This window comes from Lithobates pipiens, unplaced genomic scaffold (genome assembly GCF_037356315.1).
Source record: "Lithobates pipiens isolate NorthernLeopardFrog02 unplaced genomic scaffold, aLitPip1_a1.2 Scaffold_25, whole genome shotgun sequence".
Taxonomy (NCBI): Eukaryota; Metazoa; Chordata; class Amphibia; order Anura; family Ranidae; genus Lithobates; species Lithobates pipiens.
The window spans coordinates 20,299,606-20,307,189 of NW_027507787.1; the positions used below are offsets into that span (position 1 = coordinate 20,299,606).

Below are 7,584 nucleotides of genomic sequence, written 5' to 3' on the forward strand. Positions count from 1 at the left end.
CAGACTATTCGATCGTGTGTGGGCTGCAGCGGACTTTTGATTTGCAAAAGTCTGACAGACTTTAGAAATGGAACATGTTTCAAAGAACTCCGCCGGACCCAGTTCCTACCGAGAAATCCGCTCGTGTGTGTGCTAGTCCGACGGACAAAAAACGATGCGAGGGCAGCTATTGGCTACTGGCTATGAACTTCCTTATTCTAGTCTGGTCGTACGTCATCACATTCGAATCCGTCGGACTTTGGTGTGATTGTGTGTGGCCAAGTCCGTTCATTCGGAAAGTCCATCAGAACTCTGTCAGAACTCTGTCAGAACTCCGTCGAAAGTCTGGTCGTGTGTACGCGGCATTAGAATGACCCCGTCAAAATTCAGACCTAAATCCAATTGAGAATCTGTGGCAAGATTTGAAAATTGCTGTTCACAGATGCTCCCCATCTAATATGATAGAGCTTGAGCTATTTTGCAAAGAAGAATGGGAAAAAATGTCACTCTCTAGATGTGCAAAGCTGGTAGAGACAGCCCCAAAAAGACTTGCAGCTGTAAGTGCAGCAAAAGGTGGTTCTACAAAGTATTGACTTCGGGGGGGGGGGGGGGGGGGCTGAATACAAATGCACGCCACACTTTTTCACATATTTATTTGTAAAAAAATTGGAAAACCATTTATCGTCCACCTGAAAATGATGTGCCACTTTGTGTTGGTCTATCACATACAATCCCAATAAAATACATTTTTGGTTGTAATATGACAACATTTGGAAAATTTCAAGGGGTATGAATACTTTTTCAAGGCACTATATGTGGGCTGCAAAAGGTTTTTATAAGAAATGTGGGCTTGTGCACATGGACATTTTATCTGAATTTGCATGGAAGCATTTTGGCACCCAAATCAAATCTAGAGCAGCTTCTATTTAGTAAATCACACACACACAGCTTGTCACAAAAAGCACAAGAATGGGGTCTGTCCACGGAAATGTGCTGCAGTAAGGCTGGTGTCACATGGTAAATTCTGCTGCTAGCAACACATCATGAGTAGCTAAATCATACGGATGAGGCTTCTGCTTGACTCCATTGACTTCTTCTCTAGCTGACCTGCAATAATGCTGGATCTACCTCACTAAAAAAGGAGAAGCAATAAAATGACATCAACTAGTGAGGGAGTGACTCACTAGAAACAGGTAAGTGGAAAGTTAGTATTCCTGAAACTGATGATTTTGGCGTGCTTCTCTGACATCAGGCTTAGGCCGCGTACACACGCGGGGACTGTTCGCCCAACTTTGTCCGCTGAACAGTGTTTCGGCAAACAGTCCGCTCGTGTGTGGGCTTTCAGCGGACAGTTTCAGCGAACAGTCCGCTGAACAAGGTTTTTCGGAAATTCCGAAAAACTGTCCGCTGAAACCTTGTTTCAGCGAACAGTCCCCTCGTGTGTAGGCTTGTTCGTCAAACTAAGTTCCGCGCATGCTCAGAAAGGATTTACACGCCGAAAGTTATAATGCAGTGTATAGGACGTCGTATTTTTTGTCCCGTCGTACGTGCCGTTCACGTCATAGCGCACGGTTTCAGCAAACTGTTCGTCCGTCGTGTGTGGCCATGTCCGTCCGTGCTAATTTTGAGCAAACTGTTTGCCGAAACTGTTTGACGGACAAAGTTGGGCGAACAGTCCCCGCGTGTGTACGCGGCCTTAGTGCCCGTTCACACTACCGCGACTTGGGACGCGACTTGTCAGACCGCAAGTCGCCCCAAGTCGCTTGACATTAGTAATTCCATTAAAGTGAATGAGAGCCGTCTTAATGACCGCTACTCAAGTCGGAGCGACTTCCAAAAAGGTTCCTGTACTACTTCAAGGCGACTTATAGGCGACTTGTACCCATAGATTTCAATACAAGTCGCCTACAAGTCGGATCACTGTCTGTAACCAAGCGACTTAACAGGAAGAAGAACACAATGGCATCCCTCCCCTTCCCATACACTGATCACTTCCTGTGTGAAGTGTGGGTAGGTGAAGTGAAGAAGAAAAGAAGTGATTGAAAGAAGATTGAAAGAAGATAACATGTCATCCCGAGGCCGCAGAGAAGTGCAGCACAGGGAGCCAGTAGATAATGAGTCCCTCATCAGACATGTGAGGCAGCGACCCTGCATATATAATAAGCAAGATCCCAACTACAAGGATCAATCCAAGAGGGATAGTGCTTGGTTGGAAATATGCAGACTAACTATCGAAGATTGGGAAACAATGCTGCCGACCGATCGTAGTGACAAATGTAAGTTTAACCTTTTTATTAAATTCATGGTGTTATTTATTATGCATGTGTTCTGCCACGTCACCTGCCACGTCACCTGCCACGTCACCTGCCACGTCACTTGCCACGTCACCTGCCACGTCACTTGCCACGTCACCTGCCACGTCACCTGCCACGTCACCTGCCACGTCACCTGCCACGTCACCTGCCACGTTACCTGCCACGTCACTTGCCACGTCACCTGCCACGTCACCTGCCACGTCACCTGCCACGTCACCTGCCACGTCACTTGCCACGTCACCTGCCACGTCACCTGCCACGTCACCTGCCACGTCACCTGCCACGTCACCTGCCACGTCACTTGCCACGTCACCTGCCACGTCACTTGCCACGTCACCTGCCACGTCACCTGCCACGTCACCTGCCACGTTACTTGCCACGTCACTTGCCACGTCACCTGCCACGTCACCTGCCACGTTACTTGCCACGTCACCTGCCACGTCACTTGCCACGTCACCTGCCACGTCACTTGCCACGTCACCTGCCACGTCACCTGCCACGTCACCTGCCACGTTACTTGCCACGTCACCTGCCACGTCACCTGCCACGTTACTTGCCACGTCACTTGCCACGTCACCTGCCACGTCACTTGCCACGTCACCTGCCACGTCACTTGCCACGTCACCTGCCACGTCACCTGCCACGTCACCTGCCACGTTACTTGCCACGTCACCTGCCACGTTACTTGCCACGTCACCTGCCACGTCACCTGCCACGTCACCTGCCACGTCACCTGCCACGTCACTTGCCACGTCACTTGCCACGTCACCTGCCACGTTACTTGCCACGTCACCTGCCACGTCACTTTTGTGTATTCTTTCACTGATGCTAACTGCTAGTGTTAATAAATGTTAATAATGAATGATCGTGAATGAATGATTCTTTTATTATTACATTATAGAAAAAAAAATAACCAACATATCATTTTTATTACATGAAATAAAGATTACATAGCAGGAAAACATTATAACCGTAATAACACATTAGCAAATTCTAGATGTAAAGCAGTGAGCAATGCAGTTAGGAAATGGCATCCAATTGCCATTCTAAGTCACCGGCCGGTGAAATAAAGTATGATGCAAACTTTTCACGAACAGTGGCACCATCGCAGGATCCCCTTGCAGCAGTGATATGTGCACTTTCCAAGTCATGCATAAGGGAATCCTCAAAACGGTACCCGTCACGTACCCGTACAAAATTGTGCAGCACGCAAGCTGCTTTGACAGCAGTAATTGCATTTTCAATGTTTAATGCGATAGGCGTATGTAACAAACGCCATTTATTGGCAAGAATTCCAAACGTGCACTCAACCATCCTTCTTGCCCTTGTCAGCCGGTAATTAAAGACTTTCTTGGGGGTTGTCAGATTTCTATTGGAGTAAGGCCTCATTAGGTGTTGCGACAATGCAAAAGCCTCATCTGCGACAAACACATAGGGTATTGGGGGTTCAGTTGTGCCCGGAAGAGGACAGTTCTCAGGAATATCTAGCTGATTAGATCGTAGCCTTTCACCAAATGAGGAATTTGCAAAAATACGCGAATCGCAGCTACTTCCGTAGGATCCTATATCGATATAGGTGAAGCAGTAGTTTGCATCGACAACAGCAAGAAGTACAAAAGAACAATATTTTTTGTAATTGTAGAACATACTTCCACTACCAACAGGCTTAACGACACGCACATGCTTCCCATCTATAGCTCCAAGGCAATTTGGGAAATTGCACCGACGCCAAAATATTTGTGCTATATCACGCCAATTATCTTGTGTAGGCCGCTTCATAACCATGCTGTTAAGCACATCCCATATGACTTGGCAGGTGTCTTGGATAATGTAGCTGATCGTTGATCTGCCCAACATGAACTCATAATGTAGACTAACTAGGGAATGACCGGTTGCCAGGTATCTGAAAGACAAAAGACATAAACCATTTTATGTTCCTATTTATGTTTTGCAGTATCAATATTACAAATCCGTTGGAAGGGTTTGCGCGACTGTTTTTCTCGCTACATTCGCAAATTGAATGAGGCCAGGAGTGGGTCTGGAGGAAAGCGTATCGTCCCCTATGTGCACGCAGACGAACTAGAGTTTCTGCGGCCTTTCCTGGAGCTGAGAGAGTAAGATAAAATCTTACATAGTTGTAAAGTGATACTTTACAATTCTACTAAGAAGGTGGTAACTGTTCTTTTATATGTTTATTGCAGAACACAATCAAGTTGGGCAGTTGCTGGTGAACGGCAGGATGCAGCACAGGAGGAGGCAGCATCTCAAGAAGTGGAAGGCTCGTTGTCGCTTTCCCTGGATCATCCTTTGCTGCTGGAACAACAGCAAGGTGAAGAAGCGGACCACAACCAGGGAGAGGCTTCCACTAGTCAGCAGCCGGCTGAGCCTATCCGACTCCGCCAACAACGAAGTAGACCAGCAAGGGGCAGTAACTCCCAAAACATAGAGCGATTTTCCGAACTGGTTGATCGTATGAACCAAAAATTGGACGAGCTGCATTCGGAAGACCATGGTTTTGGACTCATGGTCGCCGGAATGCTAAAAAGAGTACCGCAGGAGAGGAAAAATGACGTAAAGAAGGCAGTGATGGATCTCATAGAAGCGAGCATTACAAATGATCCTATTCCATCCGCTTCCATGTTTGGACCACCACCACCATCCGGACCCTACTACACATACTCAACCCCACCACCACCCAGAACCCATCCCTACTATCCCCCTCACTTCCGTCCCTACTCCAATGAGTATGGACATGCCCTTAATCCTGCCCATCCACCTATACCCTATCCCTCTCCATCCCCACTGACATCAGCAACTTCAGCTAATGTTACACCAACACCATCCCCAAGGCCTTCCACCAGCTCCTCACCATATGAGCCAGTTTACCATAACCTGTAAGATTTTAAAAATAAACATATGTTCTGTTTTGTTGATATATGGTTATATATTGTTCTAATAATTAAAGTTTTTTTCAAAAAAAAAGGATGTTGGTGTGATAAATTTTGCAATATTTCTTCAACAATATTTTTATTTGGAAGAATCTTACGTACCTAGGTGGATGCAACATCGCAGCAATGATGCAACTGTCCACTGCTGTTTCTTCACACAGAACTGAGTCAACATACATCGTCTATGTCTCTGTTCTGTCCTCTCCCCAAGATGGGAGGTGCTGTCTCTCAGCTGCTCTGCTCCCCCACGCTCAATGTGGAGGGGTGGATAGCAGCTTGCTGAGAGGCTGCCACTGTCATCAGTCCAGCCAGCTGCTGGCAAATGAAGGATGATGCGCTGTCTCAACTAATCTTCGTGATATCTGCACAAAGTGGACTTCTGTTCACTCTGCACTGAAAAGGGGCACAGGATTGCAAAATAATTGCACTCATATGACCCGTAGGAGAAGCCAAGACAAATGAGCTCAGGCTAGATTGTTGCACATATAATAACAATGTGATAATGGTAATGTGCATCAAAAAAATAGATAGTTTACCTGAGCGTAATAATCAATCTTTCAGTAGGTGAGATGCTCCTCCTATATGAGGTGTTCTGTCGCTCCAGATGGTTGTAAACTAGACGAAGCAATTCATCAAAACTGTAAAATGGATAAAAAATGTAATTTGATATATTCTACATGAGAAATATCTGACATTTGTAGCTACACTATTACCGATGTAATAACATATGCAAATCTGATGCCTCTAGGACCCCTTTCACACTGGGCTGGTGCGGCCGTCGGCGGTAAAAGGCTGCTATTTTTAGCTGCGTTTTACCGTCGTTTTAGCGGTGGTCTGGGGGCACTTGCGGGGTGGTTTTAACACCCACTAGCGCCCGAAAAAGGGTAGCGCCGATGCAGAGGCGCTTTGCCAGCGGTTGTGCGGCCCTGTCCCATTGATTTTGATGGGTAGGAGTGGTTAGGAGTGGTGAATACACCGCTCCTTCACTGCTCCAAAGATGCGGCTAGCAGGACTTTTTTCACCTTCCAGCCAGCGCACCGCTTTAATGTGATACATGCAAGCTTGCCGATCACCCCAGTTGATGTTTAGCATAGGTAGATGACAAACAATTCTGCTAAATATCAATCTTCGCCATTTTATTCTCTACGTTAAATGCTACAAAATATATCTTTCAAAAAATAAAAAATAAATGGGACAAAATAGTCTATTAGCATATGTACTTGCCTTGCAATTGACATCCGGGTATAGTTGTGAAACTTGTCCTCAAAAACACGCAAATTTTCATAGATGGCCCAAAATTGGCCTCTACTGTCTCTACTTGCAATAATTGGATGGATCCAGTAGCGGCGTCGTCTTCTCATCCTCATCCTTCGCTTCCTCTCTTCCTCCTCTTCCATTAACACTGCCACACCAGCAGTTACTACAGCTCTCATCAAATACAACATTGTGGTGACAGGACAAGACACACGACAGGAAGCAGGAAGCGACAGGAACAACAATGATGTCACAAGAGCTGAGTAGCGTTGATTGGCCACAGGCAAAGTCGCCTGTGCTTGAGGCGACTTGTAAGTCGCGCTAAGTCGCGTCGAAGTCGCGCCAAGTCGCGTCGAAAGTCGCGTTGAAGTCGCGTCGAAGTCCCGTCGATAAGTCGCGCGCAGGTCGTGTCGCGGTAGTGTGAACGGGCCCTTAGTGTTTACAAAGGGCTAGTTTTTCACCAGTCTGGTAAAATGAGCTGCTGATGCTAAAAATAAGTACTATTCCACTGAAGATTGACCTGCCCATTACTTAAAGCAGAACTGTTGCAAGCAGCGAGGGTGTTTATTCTACAATAAATTACACTTACTGTACCTGCCTTTTAACAATCCCCTATAGAATGTACACTAAGCTGTATATGGGCAGCTACATTTACATTCCCGCACACTGCCAATGTGCCAGGATGACAGCACTCCTGGGTATGGGTGGGAGGGCTATCATCCCACACCAGTCAATCAAGGCAGGCAGCCTTGAAAAAGCCGGGGAAGGGATGCTGGTGAGGGACATTGCAGACATTAAACTGCTGGAACTAAGGTAAGCATTTTTACAAACACATCTTAGGGACCGTATTATGTACCAGCACATCATGGTCTCTAAGTAATTATAACAAGATCAAACCTGCAGCAGCCATGATCCTGGTACCGCCGTTTTCAGCCAGCAATGTGTTTTTATGTACAAATCACCCTCTTTCTTCCATCACAGCCACCACAAGATACCAAGGGTTTCTGGTATCAGAAAGCATGTGACCTCCTTTAATGATGCAGTTTTTAAAGCAGAGTTACACCCAAAAATTGAACTTTCTGCTTTTC

At 46.3% G+C, this 7,584-nt stretch overlaps 1 long non-coding RNA gene across 1 annotated transcript; it reads right to left on the reverse strand.

Annotated features, from left to right (window-relative positions):
* Positions 1-3,161: 3,161 nt before the first annotated feature.
* Positions 3,162-6,119, reverse strand: LOC143930138 (uncharacterized). Its single transcript, XR_013262722.1, has 2 exons — positions 5,779-6,119; positions 3,162-4,197 (listed from the first exon to the last, which is right to left on the reverse strand). It is a non-coding gene; the product is annotated as an uncharacterized LOC143930138 (long non-coding RNA).
* Positions 6,120-7,584: the final 1,465 nt, after the last annotated feature.